Genomic DNA, 25,559 nt, shown 5'->3' on the forward strand with positions numbered 1-25,559 from the left:
ATTATACAGGTTTAACTACACTGGTCGTTTCGGAATAAGAGTGCATACATGGTGAGTTATACTGTTACAACTACATTCATTTGTTCTCACCCTTTACTTTATACTGATATAATTTTCCTTTTTAGACAAGCCCTTAGTGATAGCTATTGTGGATGATGTAAATAAACTATAGACACCTTTTCTTTTTTTAACGGGGGCGGGGAGGAAGGGTGAAAATCTCATTCCTGGCTCCAAACTATCTTGTGTGTCGTTTGGCATCAGCTCTTCCCTGTGTGATTTTGGCCACAGTAGAGAAGAAGAGAATAGGAGAGGGCCATGCAGCAGGTGTCTGGGACAGATGCCATCCCACTGGGAGAGGAGGAGTGGGAAGTATCAGTGGATGGAAAGAGCAAGGGATGGGACTGCTTCCTGAGGATAGAGAGAGAAAGGAATCTGTTCACCATTGGTACAATGATGTGGCTGCTGGACTGCAGCTAAAGGAAGAACAGTGTATAGAATGTGGGAATCGCAGGGAGGGAGGGAGGAGCACTCTCTGCTGCCAGAAAGAGCTAAACCAGCTGCAGTCTGCTAACTAGTGCAGGCCCCTAACTTGTCTGCTGTCCCCTGCAGTCTGGCTTAGAGTCAGACTTTGCTGCTGCTGTGGCAGGCCACATGCTCAATTACAATATTTTACCTACACATGCAAGAATGTGACCTGTGTGTAAGATAATGTGACACTGAGGGAAAATACATGATACCAGATAAATGACATGTGGCAGGCATGAAAGTAGCATCTCTTGGGCTTGCTAAGCTTCTTTGGTTACATCTGTTTTTCTTCAATCGTTCCGTTATCCTTTGTGACCTGACTTCAGAGACTGTACAGCTCCCGGCTGCTCTGGACTCTCAGTAGGTATCCGTTCTCCAAACAGGCGACAAATTGCAACCACTTTAAGCCATTTGAGGCCTACTCACATCATGGAACATACAGTATTTATGGACTTACTAGGAATATCTTTGTTTCTGTGTCTTTTATTTTTATAAGAGGAAGGGACGTTTGTTTGAATTTGTGCCCAGCATTTTGGGAATTCTTAGAAGGTGAGAAAGATGGGAGTTTTGTTAAAATCCACACATCACCCACACTCTAAAACTTAGGTAATGCAGCACATACAGTATGATAACCCATTGTTTAGATTTCCCTCTTATTCCATCTTTCCAGCAATGTATTAAAGAGACAGCTTTTGCTCTTAACTATTTTTGCTTTCCGTGGTGAGCTTTTTGTAAAATCCTCATCTATACAAATGTGGGAAGATTCTATTCACTAGTCAATATTGCTCCTTTGTATGTAATAATTCCACTTGCTAAAATCCTTATCTTCATAGTTGAAAAATGTTTCATGAATAGTACCTGAATTTGCCTTCAATGGCAGCTTGATTTTTTTAAAAACTAAATACAGCAGCACCACAACTAATCAACTATCAAATTCTAGGCAGAGATACGTATGTACAATTTTATATACCTGAATAGTCCCACTGAAGTCAACAGGACTCCTCATGTGAGTACAGTTATTTGTATCCATAAGTCATATTTGCAGGATCAGAGCTCATTTTATGAATACAAGATAGTATTGCATTGTACTACCAAGCAAGGGTTGTAAATCAGTACACTTCTGTTTTTCTTTAAGCAAATGAATAACTCAAACAGCGTAATCGTTTTAATGGTTTTTTAAAGTTGCTGCTCTGTCAAGATGCTGAGAGTGTCTATTCAGTTTAAGGCCAAATACTTCAAAAACGCACACTGAAGGTGCTTTACTCACATGAGCAGTCCGACTGCACTCAGTGGGGCTACTCATAAGTGTTTGCAGAAGCAGGCCTTAAGCTGCAACAGATTTTTAAGACTTTCTCTAAAATTCTTGGAAACAGAAGTTTCTTCTTTGCGTGGGGACCTATGGGTGCTCCACTCTTGACACACATATGACTCACATGCCCTTGCTCAGAAATTTTCATTAACAGTGTCTGTTTGGCCTGTGCATGCACTGTTGGTATCCTTATGCCCCATACTGAGGCTATATCCAGCTGTGTGGGCAGCCCACCCCCTCAGTTCCTTCTCAATCACCTCAGCCTGAGATGGAGCCACTGTTTCCACTTCTTGCCTAGCTTGACAGTTATGGAGCTTCTCTATAGATTAATTGTAATTAGTTTAGTGTATCAAAAACTTGGGAAGGGGTTTATGGAGACTTGTTCTATTCCCTTTGGGGAAATTCTGCATGTGAGGGGCATGCCTGGTTCACCAGGGTTTAAATGTTGTCTCTCGTGTAAAGACATCATTCCAGTCAGTGACAGACAGTCCACGTGCATTTGCTGCCTGGGAGAGTCACACATACCACAGAAGTGCCGCTTCTGTCTAGCCCTGAAATCTAGGGCTCAGAAGAACTGAGAAGTCAAACTTTAACTCCTCACAATGGAGCATTCCCTCTGCCCCTTTTTGGAACCAGATCAGGGACCCATGGGACATCAGTCTCTGTGAGTTTCTAGCACCTCTTCCACATTGGCACAACTTCTCCTAGGAAGGAGAAACCCTTAGAGCTGTCCTCCAAATCTTCTCAGAGGAGAAGATGTAGTTACCCTTCCAGGTGTTCTCCTTCAAAAGGCTTGGTTTCCAGCCAAATCTATGACCTCTGAGCAGTCTTCCTGAGAGGTGTGGGAAAATAGAGGGAAAAGGCTCCTGTGGTACAGGGAACATGAGAATACACCGTGACTCTAAGGCTAAACAGGAATCCAGGAAGACCCTGGTACCATCAGCTGGAGACAGTACCAAACATAGAGGATCAGTACCATGACTCTAACTCCTTTCTCAGTGCCCTCACCAAGTGTTGCAGTACTGTATATGCCTTCAACCTCATCTACACCAGTCTCAAAGCACCTTATGCCTCTGGTACTGTTGGACAAGGACAAACACTCTGCCACAACATCTATTGGTACCTTTGGTACAGCAGGACCTCAGATACCAGAGAGATTTGACAGTGACTGCTGAACCAGAGTCTCCATTGATGGCAGGTACCAAACATCTTTTGGTACCGAGAACCTCGCAGTCTCCCCATTCTTTTGCATCCCCAGTACTGTCGCCCCCTTTTATTCTGGGAGCTCCTCCATTAGAAGAAGAAGAGGATGATCTCCCCTCTGCTTCTTCCATTCCAGTCCAGGATTTTCCAATGCTTTCTTATGCTAACATCTTTCCTGAAGAGGCAGGGAAGATGCTCCAGAACCACATCACTCCTGATGACAGCAACCCTGGATGCCATCCCCTTCCCTGTATGGAGCTGACTGGCTGTATCAGGATCCCTGGGCAGCAGAAGTTGTTTGCAGAGAACATTGATGAGTTGCTGTGTACCCTTAAAGATTCAAGAGCCCCATTACATTCATTAGGCATCTAACAAACGTAAGTTCAGCAGATCGCAAACGGCTTGAAGATCACACCCTATACAGAGATCTACAGAACCCCTTCAGGCATAGCCACAGGTTTCAGAGGAAGAGACCCTCTAACCCATGTGATGTGACTTTGCAACAGGCATCATCATCGAAGTGCCATTTTGATGGGACAGTCTAGGGTTTGAATTCCCTCCTCTCATTAGCCTGCCAGCTTCATTAGTTCGCACATCATTCCCCCTTCTCAAAACTGATTTTCCCATTCCCAGCATGCATGGGAACGTATCACTTCAGACAAATGCGTGCTGGAAGTGATGGCATCAGGCTACACCATCCACTATACCTCCTTCCCTCCTCCTCCTTCCCTTCCCCATTCCTCTTCAGGGACCCCTCTCATGACCCCCTGCTAAGGCAGGAAATAAACATCCTTCATCTAGGAACAATACAACCAGTACTTGCTCTAGACAGGGGAAGAGGTTTCTGTTCAAGCTATTTCCTCTTACCAAAGAAGAACAAAAGGTGGAGACCAATTCCAGATCTAAGACTTTTAAACACATTTGTGAGATTTCCCCTGACATATCCCAATTTGGGCATTCTTCACTTCAAGGTATGGTTTCTAGATGGTTCTTGGGGCTAGAGTCATCCTGCTCTGCAGCAGTACAATGCTATTAATACTACTATTTACCTTCAAAAGTGGACAAGATTTGCTATTGTTATGAACTTCATAATGCTGCTCCTGAACCTGTCCGATTTCTACTTGTTCTGCTACAGCTTAAGAAATCCCTTAATTATGTCAAAGTACATCAGGCATCCCTAACAGCCTTTCACATTACTATTGAGGGGTTTTCTCTGTTTACTCACCCCACAACCATGACATTCATGAAAGGCTTGGGGAATTTCTTCCTGTAAATAATGATCCCTACTCCTGCTTGGGACATGAACTTGGTACTCAAAAGCCTCACAACCCCCCTGTTTGAACCAATGGCCACCTGCTCCTTACTGAATTTATCAGGGAAAACAGTCTTCCTAGTGGTGATTACCTCAGCCTACAGAGTTGGAAAGGCTGGGACCTTAATGGCAGACCTTCATTTCACAATATTGCACAAGGATAAAGTGTCCTTACAGCTGCATTTCAGGTTTCTCCCTAAAGTAACTTCCAAATTTCACCTGAATAAGACCATATGCCTGCCAGTTTTCTGTCCAGAACCTGATATTTCTAACCAGGAGACTGTTCTTGACCCTCTAGATGTCGGGAGGCTGTTATCCTTCTATCTGGAACTAAGCCATTTCTTAAATCCAGCAGCCCATTTGTTTCATTTGCAGACAGTTCAAAGAGTTCTACCATTTCTATCCAGAGAGTCTCTAAATGGATTTCTGAATATCTTATAGCTTGCTACTAGGCTGTTGACATCCCGCTCCCTAGGAGCCTTTGGGAGCACTTGACTAGACCACAAACTACATCCATGGTTTTCCTTAGAAATATTCTCATTTCAGAAATCTGCAGAGCTGCCACATGGTCTTCGATTCATACCTTCTCTAGACCTATGCCCGGTTGATGATTCCAGATCTGATGCTGCAGTTGGCAGTGCATTTCTCTCTTCCAAATCCCACCCCCCCCTCTTGCTGGGGATATCGCTCGGGAGTCACCAAGAGTGGAGCACCCATAGGGAAACTACTCAAAGATTATGGGTGTTCCTCTACATGCCCTCCTTCCCCTCTGCTTTGGAGTTTCCTCTGAGACTCGGCAGTGCAGAAGGAATTGAGGGGGCATTTCACCCATGCAGCCTGATATAGCCTCAGTGCAAAGCATGAGGATAGTAACAACACAGGCGTGGGCAAAACGGACACTGCTAATGTAAACCTCCAATCAAGGGCACGTAGGGCTCATATGCACCAAGAGTGGAGTACCCATAAGGGGACATATGTCAAAGAACTACAGTTACTGCCCCGGGTGAGTAACTTCTATGTAGGAGGATATACTGACAGACTTATAACGGGAACAGCATGAACATTCCCCTATAATTACTGATTGGGTGAAAAATGATTTATCCAGACCAATTTCATTTGACAGCTGTGATATTAATTGCCATGGATACATAAAATGAGAGACAGTGATGATCTGCTATAATGCTATCTGTCATTAAGCTACGTCTGCCATAAACTACTCCACTCTGGCTTCCAGCATCCCTAAAGTCTAAAAGTTTTCCCTCAGTTACACCTGTGAAATACCCTAAAATTTAATGGAGTTTTACAGTGTCTCAAAGAAATTTCCCTCGGTATATAGACATTTATGGAGAACTGAAGAAATGCTGCAGTATCCACAAAAAGAACAGGAGTACTTGTGGCACCTTAGAGACTAACAAATTTATTTCAGCATAAGCTTTTGTGGGCTGCAAGGGAAAGGAAAGTGATGGTGAATAAATGGAATAGCTATGTGAAAAAGGTAAGGAAATAAAAGTTCTAACATTTGGATTATATCCAAAAAGAACTAAATGCAACTCAGAAGTTAGGAGCATTGAAAGTAATGGGCACATACCAATTGGCTTCAATGGAAAAAAATAGGGGTATGAGGATCGGAATGGAAGATGTGATAACTGTGTGTATAGAGATAGTGCTTTATCAGGAGGCTGGCGATAGTGTAAATATATATAGGCAGAAAGGAATATATAGACAGATATAGAAAGATATAGTCAGAAAGGGGAAAAAAGAGAAACAATTTTCAGAAATAATTCCCATGGCTGAAATGGGGGAGAAGAAGGGAGTTTTAGGGGAAGAGGTGAAAGGGAAATGGAGGGGGGGAGTGAAGCTGTAGTGCAGGTAAGAACAAAGAGCAGAGTGGCTCACATGGTTGCCACACACCTCTGTGCTTTATTATTAATAACCTGGAAGTGAAAGAGGAGAGTCAGCATTGCTTCAAGGTGCACTGGGGCTAATGGTATTAACTCCTAAGTGCTTGCTGGAAGAAGAGGACTGATGGAAGGTGAAAAGCACAATGACCCAGAAGAGTGAGCAACAATGTGATCTAGTGGACAGACTACAAACCTGAGATTTAAGAACTTCTGAGTTCCAGTCCTAACTCCGTTCCTGATTTGTTTTTTTAGCAAATAACATAACCTTTCTGTCTCTTGATTTCCTTAATAATCCTTGCTTGCTTCTTTCATAGAGGTATAGTAAGGACTGAATATTCAATATTTGTTCAGAAAAACATTAAGTGCTTATAAGTACAACTTATTTATTATTTATTGTTTGATCTTACTCCCTAACCTATCAGGAGAGTAGGCTTTTCTTGATGATGTTTTTCCTATATCAAAAGGCAAAAATAATAATATAAAGCAAAGAGGAAAAGAATTACTTCAGTCAATTTACTGTTCTTTCAGTTAAATAGCTTAATTCCTGTGCATTAATATTGGCATTAAAATAGTCAGAAAATATTTTAGCTACTTTGCATGTGAAAATCTCAGATTTTGTCCATTGAATAGGAAAAAAACCATGCAAGAGATTTTGAAAAATGGGCAGGTGGGTAATCGATAAATATGTCATTTATCTTTTGTCCTTTTATGGACAAAATTCTGCACTCAGCCACACCTGTGCAACTCAAAGGTGTGCACAAGCAAACTCCCTCATAATATGGCCCCAATTAATTAAGCAGTTTTCACAAGAAAGAATTCTTATTTGAGAATTCCTCTTCAGTTGTGTTGATATTTGTGAAATTAATTAATATCTCTTCATGTACATATAAGTTCTTCTGAAAGATTCAACTTCTCATTTACTCAAATCAAAAAGCCCTTACCATAAAGGCAGATTGCATAAAAGCAGTAAAAGACTTGCTTTTACTATTTCTAAATGGTCTTCTCAAAAACATTTGTATTAATGCAATTGTTTAAAAGAGAGCCTATGCGAACTTTGACAGGTCGCTGCATAAAAGAATTTAAAAAGAACGTTATTCCAGAAACAGCTAGATCCATCCTGTGATATGGAGTAGGATTCTTCAGTAACTCAAAGGTCAAGGCTGTTGTGTAAATTCGTTCAGTGTTTGAAGACCGAAGGTCTGTTTCTGCTTTCATTTACACCAGTGCACATCAGGAATAACTCCACTTTAAGTCAGTGCAGTTATGCTGGAATAAACCTAGTGTAAGTGAGATCAGAACTGGGCCCTGAATTTAATAAATTATACCTTCTAACTTTAAAACAATTCTAGTAGTATGGATTGGATGAATGGACTATAAGGTGGATAGAAAGCTGGCTAATCATAGGGCTCAGCAGGTAGTGATCAATGGCTCCATGTCTAGTTGGGAGCCAGTATCAAGCAGAGTGCCCCAAGGGTTGGTCCTGAGGCCGGTTTTGTTCAATATCTTCATTAATGATCTGGAGGATGGTGTGGACTGCATCCTCAGCAAGTTTGCAGATGACACTAAGCTGGGAGGAGTGGTAGATATGCTGGAGGGTAGGGATAGGATACAGAGGGAACTGTAGACAACTAAGTATGGGCAATAAGAAACTGATGAGTTTCAGCCAGGACAGTGCAGAGTCCTGCACTAGGATGGAAGATATCCCAAGCACTGCTACAGACTAGGGACCAAATAGCCAGGCACCAGTTCTTGCAGAAAAGGACCCGGGGTTACAGTAACAAGAAGGATATGAAGTCAACAGTGTGCCCTTGTTGTCAAGAAGGCTACAGCATTTTGGGCTGTATAAGTAGGGGCATTGCCGCAGATCGGGGATATGATCGTTCCCCTCTATTCAACATTGGTGAGGCCTCATCTGGAGTACTGTGTCCCGTTTTTCACTAAGAGGTGGTGAAGCACTGGAAAGGGTTACCTAGGAGTGGTGGAATCTCCTTATAGTCCATTCATCCAGTCCATCTTCTTTAACTGCTGGCAGGAACACTGTGGGAGCCAATCAAAAGCTTGCTAAAGTCAAGGAATAACAGGCTCCACTGTTTTCTCCTCATCCACAGAGCCATTATCTCGTCATAGAAGGCAATTAGGTTAGTCAGGCATGACTTGTCCTTGGTGAATCCATGCTGTTTCTGATCACTTCCTTTCCTCTGAGTGCTTCAGAATTGTTTCCTTGAGGACTTGGCTCATGTTTTTCCAGGACTGAGGTGAGGCTGACTGGCTGTAGTTCCCCGCATCCTCCTCGTTCCCTTTTTAAAGATGTGCACTACATTAGCCTTTCTCCATCATCTGGGACCTCCCCTGATCGCCATGAGTTTTCAAAGATATTGGCTATGGCTTTGCATCCATCCACCAACTCCTTTAGCACCCCTCCGTGCAGTGCTCGGCCCATGGACTTGTGCTTTCCCCACTTTTCTAAAGTAGTCCTAACCACTTCTTCTCCACAGAGGGCTGGTCACCTTCTTCCCCATACTGTGCTGCCCAGTGCAGTAGTATGGGAGCTGACCTTGTTTGTGAAGACAAAGGCAAAAAAAGCATTGAGTACATTAGCTTTTTCCACATCCTCTGTCACTAGGTTGCCTCACTCATTCAGTAAGGGGCCTACACTTTCCTTGACTTTCTTCTTGTTGCTAACATACCTGAAGAAACCCTTCTTGTTACTCTTAACATCTCTTGCTAACTGCAACTCCAAGTGTGATTTGGCCTTCCTGCATGCCTGAGCAATATTTTTATACTCCTTCCTGGTCATTTGTCCAATCTTCCACTTCGTGTAAGCTTCTTTTTTGTGTTTAAGATCAGCAAGGATTTCATTGTTAAGCTGGTCGCCTGTCATATTTACTATTCGTTCTACACATCAAGATGGTTTGTTCCTGCAACCTTAATAAGGAGTCTTTAAAATACAGCCAGCTCTCCTGGACTCCTTTCCCCCTCATGTTATTCTCCCAGGGTATCCTGCCCATCAGTTCCCTGAGGGAGTCAAAGTCTGCATTTCTGGAGTTCAGGGTCCATATTCTGCTGCTCACCTTTCTTCCTTGTGTCAGGATCCTGAACTCAACCAACTCATGGTCACTGCCTCCCAGGTTCCCATCCACTTTTGCTTCCCCTATTAATTTTTCCTTGTTTGTGAGCAGCAGGTCAAGAAGAGCTGTGCCTCTAGTTCCTCCAGCACTTGCACCAGGAAATTGTCCCTACACTTTCCAAAAACTTCCTGGATTGTCTGAGTATTGCTGTATTGCTCTCCCAGCAGATATTGGGGTGATTGAAGTCCCCCATGAGAACCAGGGCCTGTGATCTAATAACTTCTGTTTGTTACCAGAAGAAAGCCTCGTTCACTCATAAGCCTGGTCTGGTGGTCTATAGCAGACTCCCACCACAACATCATCCTTGTTGCTCACACTTCTAAACTTAATCCAGAGACTTCCAGGTTTTTCTGCGGTTTCATACTGGAGCTCTGAGCAGTCATACTGCTCTCTTACATACAATGCAACTCCCCTACCTTTTCTGCCCTGCCTGCCCTTCCTAAACAGTTTATATCGATCCATGACAGTACTCCAGTCATGCAAGTTATCCCACTAACTCTCTTTTATTCCAGTCACATGATAATTCCTTGACTGTGCCAGGATTTTCAGTTCTCCCTGGCATAAATGCAGTGTGTCAACCCTGACTGAACTAAAATATTAATAGAGGGTAATTATGGCTCTAAAAGTGGTCTTACTTGATTTCCTTTTCTATAGTGAAATTTTTTATCACATTGCTGGATGGTGTCCATAGTCCATATTGCTGACATTGTCACACATCTATATTCAACATGACTGAATTCAATCCTTCATGGAAGGTAACCCATTCTACACAGCCTAAAAACGATAACCAATGTATATAAGAAATAAAATAAAATTACATTTGCTCCACCCGTGGTTCTCCTCCCCTGCATAAGGTATTGCAAACATTTGAGTGGCATTCCACACCCATTTATAACAAAGTATATCCTCTCTAACTCTAGGAAAGTCATACCCTGGTTTAAACTGCTGTTTATGAGTGTCAAATTTGGCCCTCCATCTTATGTGGTTATATAAAAGTTAAGCTCCATGATCACATTTGAAATACCCTGCCTTTTATGCATGTGTTCAAATCCCATCTGCAAATCAGATTTTGCCTGTGAATTTTTGAAATTAAAAGATCAGAATAATGTGAGAAGTACATACTTATTCTAACACAAAGATCCACTGAGAACCAAATGATATGTATGCATAAATACAAATGACAGAATAAAATGCTTAGCTCTATGTTTTCAAAGACTTTCACCAGGATTTAATCACACAGCTCCTAGTAACTTCAGTGAAAGTCGCATGGCTAAAATCCTAAAGAAATATGAAAAATAGCAGCTTAGAGTGCATAATGGTATGATATAATATGTTTTTCATGCATATGAGATGAAATTTTCCATGTGTCAGGGAAGGGGAGATCTGACAAGGAATCAGGATGTGAGGAGAGAACTGGAACTATCTGGGCAAAGAGGTTGGGACAAGGAGCTCAAGGGATTAGGGAGATATTGATATTGGTCGAGGAGCCCAGGGAGAGAGATTAGGATTTGGGAGCCAATGGGAACAAGTAAGGGGAAGGTTGACTGGAAGTTGTGGAGGAGACAGATACTGAAGGAGAAGCCCAAATGGTGGGAACAAGGATTGGCAGGGCAAGAGGACTGGGAGCAGGGGGGAAGACTGAGGCTGGGGATGATGAGGAGACTAGAGCTGGGACAGAATTTAGAGTTGTGAGACTAGGAGTAATTAAGCAAGGTGACTGTGACTGGGATGAGAGACCTGTGGAGTGAAGAATAGGATAAGCTAAGGGAGGTGAATGGAATTTGATGAGGAACCAGAGATTGGGGGAAGGCAGGACTGGGATAGGGGCAAGTTGGAGTGGGATAGGCAAAGGAGTTCAAGCTTGGGAGAAAGGAATATACAAATCTGTGCCCAGCAGAGCATACTCCCTTCTAGAACCTGGGGTGAACCCACGATTCCTGAATGAGTTTCACTCTGTTCCTCTGCTGGTAACAAATATCTGTGAAATCCACTGGCAAAGTATGAGATCCCTGTCTTGTGTTGGTCCACATAGCGGATGATAACCTACTACTACTACCAGTTACTCTACTAAATGAAGTGACAGAATTCTGTGTGATGGATCTAAAAGTTTCAACCCTACTAATGACCGATGCAGGTTTCAGTACGAGGACATATGATAGAATTTTTGTTGTCTCAGTTTGCTTTTTTAAAAAAGAAGGAAATTAAACAAAAAAAACCCCATACATTAGAAGAACACGAAGGTTGCAGAGTTAAACGTTCAAAAGTTAGGAAATACCAACTGTGATGGGGCAAGGCCAGATGGCTACAGTAAAGTACTGAGAAACAGGTATGTTAGCCCCAGGCTAAACAAATCCCTAGGACCATGGTAACCAAATGGCAGTTGCTCCAGGTTAATCAAGGTACCTGGAGCCAATTAAGACCTTTCTAGAAGGCAGTGGAGATAGCTACTTTAATTAGAACACCTGCAGCCAATCAGGGCAGGCTAATCAGGGCACCTGGGTTTAAAAAGGAGCTCACTCCAGTCAGGCAGAGAGGAGCCAGAGGAGAAGGAGCGTGTGTGAGGAGCTGGGAGCAAGAAGGCAAGGAGCTGAGAGTGAGAGAGTGTACTGCTGGAGGATGGGAGGACAAGCGTTATCAGACACCAGGAGGAAGTCCTGTGGTGAGGATAAAGAAGGTTTTGGAGGAGGCCATGGGGAAGCAGCCCAGGGAGTTGTAGCTGTCATGCAGCTGTTACAGGAGGCACTATAGACAGCTGCGAATCCAAAGGGTCCTGGGCTGGAACCCGGAGTAGAGGGTGGGCCTGGGTTCCCCCCAAACTTCCCAACTCCTGATCAGACACAGGAGGATTTGACCCAGACTGTGGGGAAGATCACTGAGGTGAGCAAATCTGCCAAGAAGCGCAGGACCCACCAAGGTAGAGGAGGAACTTTGTCACACAACATTAAGGTTGCCTGCGCAACCTTAATTCAGCCCCCTTGTGCATGTGGATATACCATCTTTAATTACATGAGCACATATTATTTTTTCAACAGGACCTCTGCTTTATTCATTGCAGAGGCTGGACCTGCTCGGGAGTTGAGTCGGAACTGTATAGTGAAGGTGATTGTTGTCTGTAAGATCCTTGCTTCATTTATTGAAGAAGTTGGGAGGCATTTAGAGAAAGAAGCAGTTCCCTTGTCCCAGCCTCATGGTTTTGGCCAGGGATCGGCAACCTTTGGCACACAACCTGTCAGGGAAAGTCGCAAGTGGGCCCGGTCCACAGGTTCAGTCGATCACAGCTCCCACTGGCCGCGGTTCGCTGCTCCAGGCCCATGGGGGCTGCAGGAAGTGGCAGGCAGCACATCCCTCAGCCCGTACTAAATAATGCTAAGTACTCAGAAAAATCAGTTCTGAGGTGTCTTAAATTTGGTACCAAATGTTATTGGATACTTTTTACCTTAATCTCTCTGTTTCTTAGTTCTACAACTTTTAAATGGGGGATTATAATATCCCCTTATCTCACTTGACTCTTGTGAAAATAAATTCATGAATACTTGTGAAAGACTCAGATATTATAGTTGACAATGCAGTAGAAAAGCCCCTGAGAAAATAGGTTATGTCTTCAGAGCAGGGTTTGAATAGTATTCTCTAAAAGGTGTAGCCAATTGTTTGACTACACTCTCAGTTCATTCTTAAAAATGTTCAAGAGCCAAATAACCAAACTTAGCCAAGTTTAATGTCTAAATAGTAGAGTGTGAAAAGGAGACATACATACCCTTCTTCAGGGAAGCAATTCTTATCTCACAGCATTTTCTGTGTAAGGTGTCCTTCAAAGAACACCCTCAAACCCATTTCTGTTTATGTTGTGGTTGTTTACAAAAAAAAGTCCCCTATACATCACTTAGTTTAAAGTTTAACCCATTAGCTTTGTCCTTAGTATCTCCCTATACTTTCCCATATCTCATTTGAAATCCTGTATTCCAATGAGGCAGGAAATTATTCCCTAACTGTACTTGGTACAAAATATATATGCATCTTTGCTTTGACAAGTTTCCTATTTTCTAATGCTAAAGATAACTTCCACTTTGAGAAGTGTTGTGGGATGCTTGACATGGTTGAACAGAATTGTGGGATGAGCATAATATATATTATATATATAATATATATATGTATATATAAAATTAATACCATGAACACAATATCTATTAATGTAGTGTATAGTAAGCCTAATATATATTTATTAACTAACAGTACTATGCAGTAAATTAGGCATGAGGCCACACTGAGCAGTGAGGATAAAACAAAATACTAAATATCTGCTCATGAAGTGAGCACTGTTCATTGTGCGAACTGAATAAATGAGAGGTCCTATGGAAAAACAGGATATGATCAAGTATTTAAAGAGTCTATCAAAGTACACAAAGAGGCCAAACTAAGACTATTCAGGCTGCATTAATTCTAGCATTTCATAACTTTTGACTACTTGACTTTTTGACCTTAATATTGTTCTATTAACATAGTGTGTGTGTGTAAGTATTGTATTACTTAAACCAGAGTATTACTGTATTTCTTGAAAAATACACTATATATTGTGTTTTTATATATGGCTTTATCAATATAAATCAGATAATATAATAACTTGCTCTTAAATATTTTGACCCTGATACTGGTATGTGCTGCAATGATTTTATGTTGCATTGCAAGTGGAGAGTGGCCCACACATCAGTATTCCTGGCTACAGTAGAATAACCTATTGTAGAGGGAGGTGGTGGTGTATTGGTTCTACACTACTGCCTACTGGTAGCCAGTATAAGGAAGTGGCTGGAACTTCCCTGTACCTTGGTAATTCCCAAGTGTCGTCTTGGGTTATCAGTAGCCTGCATCGATGGATGGCCTCTCACATTGCTTTGATTTCAACCAGGGGCCTGGCCTAATTCACAGATGGCCCAGGATCAAGGGAGCTTAAAGACATTATTGTATCCCCCCATCCTAAGTTGTGCCAAGGATCTAGGTCCACTTATACATCACATGTACCTTTAAGTACATAAACAAAGATATGATTATACATTCATAATTATCAGGAATGTGTAGTTGCCTGACAACATGACACATTTGCTTAATTATGTAAATGTCAAGTTTTGTTAATCCGTGTAGATGGATTTTTTGAGAGAGCACACAAATAAAACTCTGGAGGAGAAAAAAATGCAGCAAAACAAGGTAGCGTTGTTGAATTTTCTTTAGCTATCCAGAGCCATATCTTTGCTTGTTGGATTCAGAAAATGTATCTAAAATAAGAGAGTAACAGCATCAGCTAATATATCTTGGGATTCTATAGAACGATAACTCCTAGCTCAAACAGAACTTACATTATATACATGATATTGGCTAATAAATGTGACTAATAAAAGATTTTTAATTACATGCACTGTACTATTAAAAAGTTGTTAAGAAGTGATGGAGAGTTTATCTGAACTGATGGAGAGTTTCCATTGTCGTGGATTTCCTTATGGGAATGAGGGGGGACAAACTTGGGTGGAACTTCCTCTTGGGGTGTAAAAGGAAGATGGATATATGACCTCCTTGATTCTAGCACCCTTTCTCTGTAGTCTTAGAGAGGCCCCTCAGTGGGTGCTCTGCATGGTAGTCCCAGTGGTATTCTGGCAGTAGAGCTGGGGGTGAGAGGCAGAGTTAATTACATCAGTGCTGCCAAACCTGCAGCCAGATCCTGTGTGAGAGCCATGTCCACTAGGGACAGGTTGACATAATTGGATTTTTTGCTTCTCGTGTATCCTGTACTGCTTCAGGCGGGTACACAAGCTGCCTGATGCTGGCTGAAAGCTCTGTGGAGATAACCTGAGCCCTTTGGGAAAATTATGCACAGCAGTCTCGTTCTGGATACATTTGCTATTAGTGCCAATTCTGTGGAACCAAGACCTCCTTCCCTCATCTGGCATGGCAGAGCAGTTTCAGAAGGCTGATTGAGAGAAGACCACATCCCAAATCTTGGACTTTGCAAATGGAAATTCAGGCTAATGATTTTGCATGTGGCTCCAGATTTATTTGAACAAGTCCTGGTGGTGAGGGAAGGGGAGCCAGGAACTTGGCGACTCTCATGGCACATTTCTTTGCTCAGCTTAGGGATTTCCATGTAGAAATCCTGCCATGAGTCAATGCCATTGCAGCAACATTAACTCCTTCAGCATTCTCTCTGCTGCTGTTACTGAGCACCTGCAAATAATTCTAATAATAGCCGCATCTTTCCAGGGGAGCTGGGGGAGGCAAGCAGGACTGCTCTTCCTATAGAATGATAGAATCGTAGAACTGGGAGGGAGCTCGAGAGGTCATCTGGTCCTGTCCCTTGCACTCTTGGCAGTAGTCCCTTCCTGTACAGACTTGGTGGCTTTCTTTGATGTGAATCCCCTGGATTTATGGGGTTGGGAGCTTTCATACACTATCAACCAGGGGAGGAGATTCTTCCAAGAAAACTCTGCAGTGAAAATCTCTTTGGCACTTTCTTGCAACTTTTTCTGCAAGAGGTGTCAATCTGGCCCAGGGTGTCATGCTGTTGAACTGATAAATTATTTGATTTATTTGAATAATATCAACAATTTTATGAAGCTTTTGAATTATCACCTCTGGAATAAAAGCAATAAAACTTGTCTTCCCTGAGAAACATATTGTTCTTGTTCTAAAGGCATGAACTATAAAAAGCATTTTATCCTTGTTCTCAAGACAAGGATTGTTTTCTTGGTTTTTCAAAGTCTTTTTATCACCTCTCATCCAGAAGTATAATAGAAATTCACTGGCAATTCTGTATCTGTGATTGGATTCCAGAGGAGACACAGTCATGGTTTTAAAACTCAACATGGGCCCAACCCCAGTCACCTTTGAACAATGAAGGGTTAGAAAACTAGACCCAAAAGTTGTAGTTTTGAACCATTTCTATGGCAGTTTACTGGTGTGCACCATTTTCACTTGGACAGCAGGCTTTGATGCACAGTCTTGTAACACGGTGGCCTGCCGCATTAAGGGCCAGATGCCTCTGGCCAGCCAGTTCTCATCAATTGTCAGATCCAGCTGGGAGGAAAATAAGTGAGTATAAATATCAGCAAATTATTCAGATAGTGACAGTTTCCGCAGGAGTCCCTGAAGAAGAAAGATTCCAGGTGAGAAACCCTGGATATTTTGCCTGACTAGAAACCCCCATTGAGGGTTTTCCATTTATGAGTTTATGCTCATTTGGGTAATAAATGGAGCCCAGAACCAAGGGTCAAAGACTAATTTGCTGTGGCTGAGAATTCCCCAGGCTGGTGAGAAAGCCATTGTTTCACAGTTTCCAGGGTAGTACATTCTTGAAAATGGTGAATCAGTAATAGCTTAATAGGTGATGGGCCAGATTCTGTGCACCTTAGTCATGTGAGAAGTCTTTGCTGGGAAGCTTCCCATGAGTAATTCAAGCAGGAATTAGTCTCGTAACTCCAAAAGTAAAAACATGCTCCTTTTGGGTTCAAGCAGAGGTGTATGATATTCTTGCAGCTTCTTCAGTCAGCATCATGTGACACATGGTTTGTTCTTCAGTAAAAATAACTGTTCAAGGTTTCTAGCTATCTATTTACACTTGACTTCTTGATTGATGCAATTAATGCTTCCCTCAGTTTCCTTAAACAAGTTTATTATTCTCGTTTGACCTAGTCCCTGTTCTATCTACACTTGGGTTTTTTAATCTGAGTGATAGAGGAAGGCTTTCCAAATGATTAGGGGGCTAGTCTAGGACATGGGAGATATGGGTTCAAGTCCCTGCTCTGCCACTGAGGATGACAAGATGGGGAGAACAATTGTGCTATATCCTCAAGCTCAGGGGTGGGGAAAAATGTCTGTGACTGGGGTGAAATTGGAATGAACTGGGAAGAGGTGGGGGCCCAGGAAATAATGTACTGGAGCCCCAGATTTCTCTCGAGGGGCTTGTCTGCAACAGACTTGTATGACCTTAGCCAAGCCACATGTCCATACTGTGCCTCAGTTCCCCATCCATAAAACAGGGATAATATTTCCTTATCTCACAGGTGCACAGATGCTGTGCTAATGGGGGACAACTAAATACCTGTAAATAATTATGGCCCAAATTCTGCCCTTATTTGAACTATATGCATTCCCATTTAGGATAATGAGTATGAATGGGATATATTTAAAGTCAGAATCTGGCCCTGTAATATATAGGTGTATAAGCTGAAAACTGTAAGCAATCAGTACAGTCTGTTTTACCCCTGTCAATAATAATATAGGGCTTGATTCTGATCTTGCCAGTGTAAATTAGGAGTAACTTCACTGACCTCAATGGAGTTACAATGGAGCAAACAGGAGCAGAATCAAGCCCCAAAGTGTTTCCGATGACAACTGGAAAAATGTTTATAGTAAACTTTATGTCAGAATCATGTATGTTTCTCTTTTATTAAAACAACAAAATAAAACAAACCTTTTTTCATTTAATTATACATAGTTGAACAGACATGCTTAGTTTTCTGCCCTTATTTTAGACTGGAATTTACAATTGTGATCTTTTAGGTTTTCTTGGGTCAGTGGTTATACCTGTCTGACAGAAACAAAGTGTTAAGTTCTATTTTAGATTGTCATGCTAAATATTACCAAGGAAAAATGTCTTCACAGAAGAACCTTGCAATGTTTGGGTTCATCCTTATAATTCTGATATTTGACAGATGTATATAAAATATGTATTTCTTCCTTAAAGGAATATTGGGCCTAAGTTATACCTGGGTTTCAAACACACAGTTCAGGGCCATCACTTTTTTTTCTTACAGTAACACTGTAAGTTCTGAGTGAGATTTTCACAAGTGCTCTGCACTCTTTTCCCACTAATATGTCAGTGGAAGAAGAGTAAGACCAACACCGAATGCTTATGAAAATTCCACTGTCCTACCAGTGGACAGAATTCTAGTCTGTACTTTTTACCACTGATAAATATCTCATTGGAGCTATTCATGCATTGAAGAGGCACTGGTTTTTTTTTTCTAATACCGTTCCAGATTCAATTGTCTTTTGGCGTGACTGTTGCTGACATGAGACTTTACCTGCTATGCAGAAAGAACTGTTTTTACTCCTGTCAATACACTGATTTTTGTAAGCACCTTCAAAATGAGAGCTCAATATTCGTACTTAACTGAAAATTCTGAATATCTTGAGTTTTTTCTTACAAAACAAAAAATCCAGACATGAAACTTGAATTTTCTTTGTTAAAGTCCTGTATCATGTTTACATGCCCGTGTAGCTGAGGACAGGGCAGAAGTCTTCATTTCTTTTCCTTTTATCTATATGGAAATCAAGCTTCCTTCCATCAATCCTGATAAAAGTTACTTCTCTACTGGCTTGTGTATACATGTCTTACTGACTTCTTCTAGAATGTAGTTGGCCTGTGCTCCTGCATAACAGATACCCCTCACCTAGTGGAGTTTAACCCATTGGGTAGCTAAAAGTGAAATTCTTCTTACTTTACCAGCTGCTCTTGTGCATACCAAAGACTGTCTGCCAGAATCTGAAGTATTATGTATGTGGTATTTCTAGCCTAAACTCATAAGAGGGACAATAGGTAGATAGTCCGTTTGTAGAGTTTAAACAAATGGCATTCTTTAATCCAGGAAGTACAATTGTACAGTTAAACATTTAAACTACAGAAAGTGAACAGGGATTCTACTGCTTGCTTGCATTCCTACTAGAAAATATTGCTACTAGAAAAATCTGTTATTCCTTTCACGACTCTTACACTGTTCCTTAAAATAGGCTTTCATAGTATGCTCAGAGTAGGATACTGAGATGTAGTACACTCTTCACCATCTCTGTTGTGCTGTCTGTTACACCAACTTAGTTGTATGTAATTATCCTGAGAAAATGGGTCACTTCACACATCCAAAGGCTAGAAGTCAATTTCACACACTTCCCTATTTGAAACTCAGTAGCGTACTATCCATAACAAAAGAACAGATAGTCATAAGGAAGATGATGATTGTAAGGAACAAGGTGGAGGTTTGTGCTCAAGTTCTTGACTTTAAATTCTGTTTCTACCTTTTGAACTCTCTCTGTATGTGTAGCTAAAGTTCTTGGCCCCAATTCTCTGCTACTTCATTCATCTGGGGGGGACACACAAAGGTGGCTTAAAACAGTTTTTATGTTCTTTGTGTTCTCAGACAGTCAAGGCAACTACATGGATTTAGGGTGCTCTAATTTCTGCTCTGGCTGCAGCAGCCGTTTTACTGCTATGTACCAGCAGAGAATAGTTTTAGTGCAGTGCACACCAGCTGTGCCCTCTCCATTCTCTGCACCAGCTGAGGAAACCTCTTACATGGGATTATCCCCTGGAGACCAGTCCTGTACCCTTAGTAATTCCTTTATTCCACAATTATGTTACAACAGTGATTTGGACCCCTTGACTTTAGGTCTTGTTGTGTCTTTTGAGAGGAGAATCCTGTCTGTCTCTCTCTCTCTTGACATGATCTGACATCCAGCTGTTGACTTGCACTTCTGTTACTTCTAAATAAAGCTTCTTGATTTATGTGGTACATTAACCTGAGCACTGATGTTTGTGCTGTAGGATGTGCCTTTGTGTGCGACTGCCTTCTAGTAATGTGTGATTAGTCTATATTAGTTCCCTCTGCTAGTTCTCTTTAGTGGAATTCATTTGTGATTTCACCAGATACAGGCAAGCAGGCATCCAGACTTGCCTTAACAATAATACTTTTTAGATAGTCTTACAAAACATGGAAGAAATCACAAGGACACTTTGAGTCCATCATTACTGGTAAATTCAACAAGCACTCAATTATAAAGTGACATTAAATATATATTAAGGAATAAAATCCATTAAATCCCAAGATCACAAATATAATTTTATTATTTTCAGGGTCCCTCAAGAGAGATGCCCACTGACTTCCTGAAGATGTTCTGAATGACTGTAAATCATCTTTAAGTGAAGAGAAGTCTCTGAATCAAATACATTGAGGTACCTTTATATTCACCTATATATACTGAAGAGTGGGGTTTTCAACCTTTTCATATAGGGGACATCTTCCCATTTATCCCAGACCCCCATCACATTTAGCAATATGGGGCGTGCAGGCTGGTCCTGACCTCCATGAGGGTCACAAACCGCCAGTTGAGATTCCTCACTGTAGAGTAATTGATTTTCAAATTGAAATGTATTATATTCTTTGATTTTAATGTATAGCTTAGTTGGATCCAAGAGAGAGAGAGAGACATAGGAATATTGCCATCTTGTTGAATGTATTAATGCAAGTAACTCCCTTTCATGCCAGTGGGAATTATGTATGAAAATCAGAATAAGTATATACCTTTTGTACTTGAAATAAGCCTTGACAATGATCCTTGGAGCAGGATAGGGAGAAGTAGTGTAGTAGCTGACATATTAATTTGCACTGAATCTTTTCTTGATTTTTACTATTTTGGGTATGAAAATTAAACATTTTGGGCCAAATTATTCTTCATTTACACAGTGGCAATCCCACTGACACGAAGAGAGTTGAAAATATGGCACATGTATTTATTGGATTCTGTAAGGGTACATATTTAACTAAATACCCCAGAGAAAAAAAGCTTTTTCTGTAGCTAACAGGTTTCAAGTGGTATGAAGAGAAGCTAAACTTTGTCGTAGAGCACTGAATGTGAAAGTTGTAAAAAAATGGGTAAAAACTCTGATTGGATACACCCTAAACTTAGACTTTAGTCTTTTGCTGGTGATGTGATTTGCCCAACACATGTTGAAGACAGTTACTGATGAGTCATGCAGACGTATACTTGCAAAAAATGGAGAAGGTTTTAAAAAATAAAAAATGTACTGAATAGCCCGAAGAAAGTGCAGTCATACTTTCTCTTAATCCTCCAAAGAGCTAAGGACTGCAAACCTGAGGAGACAAGGCTGCATACCAAACAGTGTCAGTAACTCAATCTGTTACCCATTCACTTGTACATAGAGTCCAATGAGGCTGTCTGTTCGTAGGACAGAAGTCAGGCATGATTTCTAAGAATCTGTTCGTAAATGTTTTAAGTGAGTTTTATCTTTTTCTGTAACAAAGCTTTCCATGCAACATGAACCAGCATAACAGATATTTTAGTAATGCAACTTCATGTTCTTTGTAAAAACAAATTGTTTCCGGCATACCTTTCGGGAAGTAATTAACTTCACTGGATAACTGCATGGTCTTATTACTGTTACCTTTGTCCAGTCCAGCCCATTACCTCATATTATTTGCAATCGTCGCTTATTCAATCTAGTCTTAAATTGGATTGTAAACTCTTTGGGGTTGGACCCCAGGTTTTCCGATGTGTATGTATAATTCCCAGCACAATGGGAGCCCAGTCATGATTGTGGTCCCTAGAAGTTACCTTAATATGGAAGATAAATAATAATAATCATAATTATGTATTGAGATTTAGATTTAAATATATAAACATACTCTGTATAGAAAGGATGATATACTACTATAATATGGATTCACAGAGAAAGAGTTTTTGTTTTTTGGGTTTTTTTAAATCATCGTTAGCAATAGAACTTCAGAGTAACTCTTCAAATCACAATTTAAATGTAGTTGGCTCTCAGACCCCAAATATGTATATTTTTGTTTTAACACTGAAAGCATTAAGTATCTAGTACCCGCATGTCTGAGTTTTGGCTTCCATTAAAAAATTTGGGCCAAGTTTTTTGACAAATAAACTGTAGACTAAATTAGGTTAATAAATTATAAAAACTTTTAACCTTTATCTTCACTTTTTTTCCCATGCACAACATATTTTTATGAATGATTTTATGATGAGACACTGTTACTCTTCCTGCTGAAAAGATGAGGGCACCATGTGTGGTATCCATTACTTTGAAGAAACTAACCATAATGGGAAGAGAAAAAATATATATGAATTGCCCTGGTTCCTTCTTCCTGATAAAATGTCTCCCTTTGTATTCATAACAGTAAGACAGCTATATTGCTTTGTGTTACCTATTTGACAGGCAGCATTGCAGCATGATATTGGGTGGATGGGAATGGAGAAAAACAATGAAAATGATTTTTTTTTAAAAGAATGAATTAGCCTAGCTTCCAAATATATAAAGACCAGTTCTCCCCTATCTTCATAGTATGTATGTCAAACTTACTAGCTGTGTGGCTTAACTTTCAAAGGGCCAAATGAATTTTGAAAACAGGTAAGTTTTGCAGCAGATCATAAACATATGAGTTATTAAATCATGCATCCTTTCAGAATAGAAATTCAGACTCAGGCAGATGTTTAGAGAAACATCCAGAAGTAGTTGTGCCAATGGTCAGTTGTAGCTGAAAGTATGCATTAACCTCAACAAACAATAAGCAATTTGTCCATGTACATTGCTCAATGTTAAAAAGGTGTAACTTACCAACATCTACCTCAGGGGTCGGCAGCCTTTCACAAGTGATGTGCCAAGTCTTCATTTATTCACTCTGATTTAAGGTTTCGCATGCCAGTAATACATTTTAACATTTTTAGAAGGAGGTCTCTTTCTATAAGTCTATAATATATAACTAAACTATTGTTGTATGTAAAGTAAATAAGGTTTTTAAAATGTTTAAGAAGCTTCATTTAAAATTAAATTAAAATGCAGAGCCCCCCGGACCGGTGGCCAGGACCCGGGCAGTGTGAGTGCCACTGAAAATCAGCTCGCATGTTGCCTTCAGCACCTGTGCCATAGGTTGCCTACCCCTGATCTACCTTCTTGAGGTATTGAGTTACTGCCATACTTCCCTATGTTTTGTCATGTCTTAGCTGCCAGGGAATGGTTTGCAGAATGCAAGATCTTCAGAGCTGGAACCATATTTTCTTTTATGTTTCTGCAGCACCTAGCACATTGCGGGCTCTACCAAAAACAAAGTAATATTCATGTTAACTGTATTAATAAATGGTGTTTTCCATGATGATTCCTATAGTTATCAAAGGCAAATCGCAGCATTAATTTTGTACAGCATGGCCAGTACAACAGCATATTCATGAGGATATATTGGAGTAATGAAACTCATAAGTATTGAGAGTAAAGTTAGTTAAAGCACTGGGCAGGGGTGAGTTATGTCTATACTTCACATAGGGTATTAGGAATAAAATAGCTGTGCCATTATGATTTTTAAAACATCTTTTGATGCAAGAGTGCCAAGTAACTAGAAATTAGTGAATTTAGTTACAGCTGTTAAAAAGAAAGGTTATAAGAAAGAAGTTAAAAAATTAGACTTGTAAATATAACATTTTACAGTATGTTAGCAAAAAAAGAGAGAGAAATTATGTTTATGGCTGGCATAAGGATGCTTTTGGAAAATTACAACTTAAAAGGTATGAGTCAGCAAGGATTTGTGAAAGAGTAAATCATGTCATGAAAATGTGACTACTTGTAAAATAAAATAAAATTCAGTCCTTATAAAGGAAAAATTTGAGATTTAATATCCAGATTTTAAGAAAGCTTTTGCAAAAGTTTCTCACAACAGATTCTTGTAGAAGTTCTTTGTTCTTTGGAATCTGATGAGTAGTAGAGTCCTTTAGTTTTCTGTATTGGAACCATTACTCTTTAACATTTCAATTATTGATTTAGGTAAAGTTACAACATGTAGGATAATAAATATTGCAAAAGATACTCAGCTAGGGAGAGTGGTTAACCTGCAGCAGGATGTAGGGGTTTTACAGTGTAATCTTGATAGACTGGGTGCCTGGGCTGAGAAGTAGAATATGAAACGTAATGGATACACATGTTAAGTGATGCTCTTCCGTAGGAATATCCCACAAATTAAGCATTGTTTTAAATAAAAATTGAATTAGTTCATAGGGAAGAGGAAACAGAGTGGTTAATTTCTTGCATCAAAATAACCTACAAAACAGCTTCACCTATGCCCCTTCAATGGCTGTCAGTCCATTCTATGAGAGAACAAGCTGCCGACAATGGCAGTTTAAAATGATGTCTCAACATTGGACATTTGCAGGCCTGCCACATGGTTGTTTATACACAGGGATGAAGGTAGAAATAGCAACTTACCAGTACAGAGCTGGGTTGGGGCTGGCTCTGGCCCCCAGAAGGGGCAGGGCCTCAGGCGGAAGGGGCTGGGATGGGGTGGTCAGAGCCAGCCCCAGCCTGCCATGTACCAGTAAGTGCTGTCCCCCTCCCCTGCCGGGGTAGCAGCGGCAGATGGGGGCTCCGGCAGCAGTAAAGGGTCCAGGGCTCGGCTGCTGGTAAGGCCTCGGCCCTTTAAATAGCCGCTGGAGCCTGCTGGAGCCCTGGCGTAGCAGCGGCAGCCAGGGGCTCTGGCAGCAGTCTAAAGGGCCGGGGCCGTAGAGGCACCAGGAGCCCTGGGCCCTTTAAATAGCCCCCGGAGCCGCGTCGCTACTCCAGGGCTCTGGGGGCTATTTAAAGGGCCCAGGACTCCTCTACTTCTACCACCCCGGCCCTTTAAATAGCCCCCAAAGCCCTGGGGTAGCAGTGGTGGGGCTCTGGCAGTTATTTAAAGGCCCAGGACAGTAGAGGCAGCAGGAGCCCTGGCCCTTTAAATAACCCCCAGAACCCCACCACTACTCCAGGGCTCCAGCAGCAGAGCTCTGGCGGCAATTTAAAGGTCTTGGGCCTCCAGCCACTGCTGGGAGCCCCAGGCCCTTTAAATTGCCACCTGGGGAAGCCGGGCCGCCCCATTGCGGCACACCCGCTCTTGCTGGTACACCGTACTGGAGCGTACCAGTTTACTTTCACCTCTGTTGATACATATGATTACGAACCATTGTGCTATTACCAAGGTGTCCAGAGCAAATGCAAATTTTGAGAAGGTGGTCCTGTAGTCCTTATTTAGATAGATTCTTAGCCCCCCCTCCTATTGGTACTGCTCGGGAGTCACCTAAGTGGCTGCATCTACTTGAAGAAGAAACGGTTACTTACTTTAACTATGGTTCTTCACAAGTCAGAACACCCAGACTGTCAATGTGATATAAGAATTTTGGTTGTTTGTTGAAAATTGTCACTTGTATTAACTGGAGAGCTCACTTATATGCAAGTCCAAAACACAGTATTCTATATAAAAGAAACAGTTAACTGTGGGACTTCAAGATGTGATGCAGATATGTATTCCATGATCCAACTTCCATCCCATCTGCACTGGAGTCTAGTCTCGAGGCATTCAATGTGAAGGAAT

General features: G+C 41.2%; 1 protein-coding gene across 6 annotated transcripts in view; it reads left to right on the forward strand.

Moving 5' to 3' along the window:
* Positions 1–25,559, forward strand: part of TENM1 (teneurin transmembrane protein 1) — a 1,495,391-nt gene that overhangs the window by 855,437 nt on the left and 614,395 nt on the right. The window contains exon 1 of one of the 6 annotated variants that reach the window (XM_032763537.2): positions 20,290–20,365. The exons of the other annotated variants lie outside the window; for them this stretch is intronic. The gene's annotated coding sequence lies outside the window, so the exon portion shown is untranslated. Of the gene's footprint in view, positions 1–20,289; positions 20,366–25,559 lie in introns of those variants that run through there. 6 annotated transcript variants of the gene reach the window in all.

Source organism: Chelonoidis abingdonii, chromosome 8 (assembly GCF_003597395.2).
Source record: "Chelonoidis abingdonii isolate Lonesome George chromosome 8, CheloAbing_2.0, whole genome shotgun sequence".
Lineage (NCBI taxonomy): Eukaryota > Metazoa > Chordata > Testudines > Testudinidae > Chelonoidis > Chelonoidis abingdonii.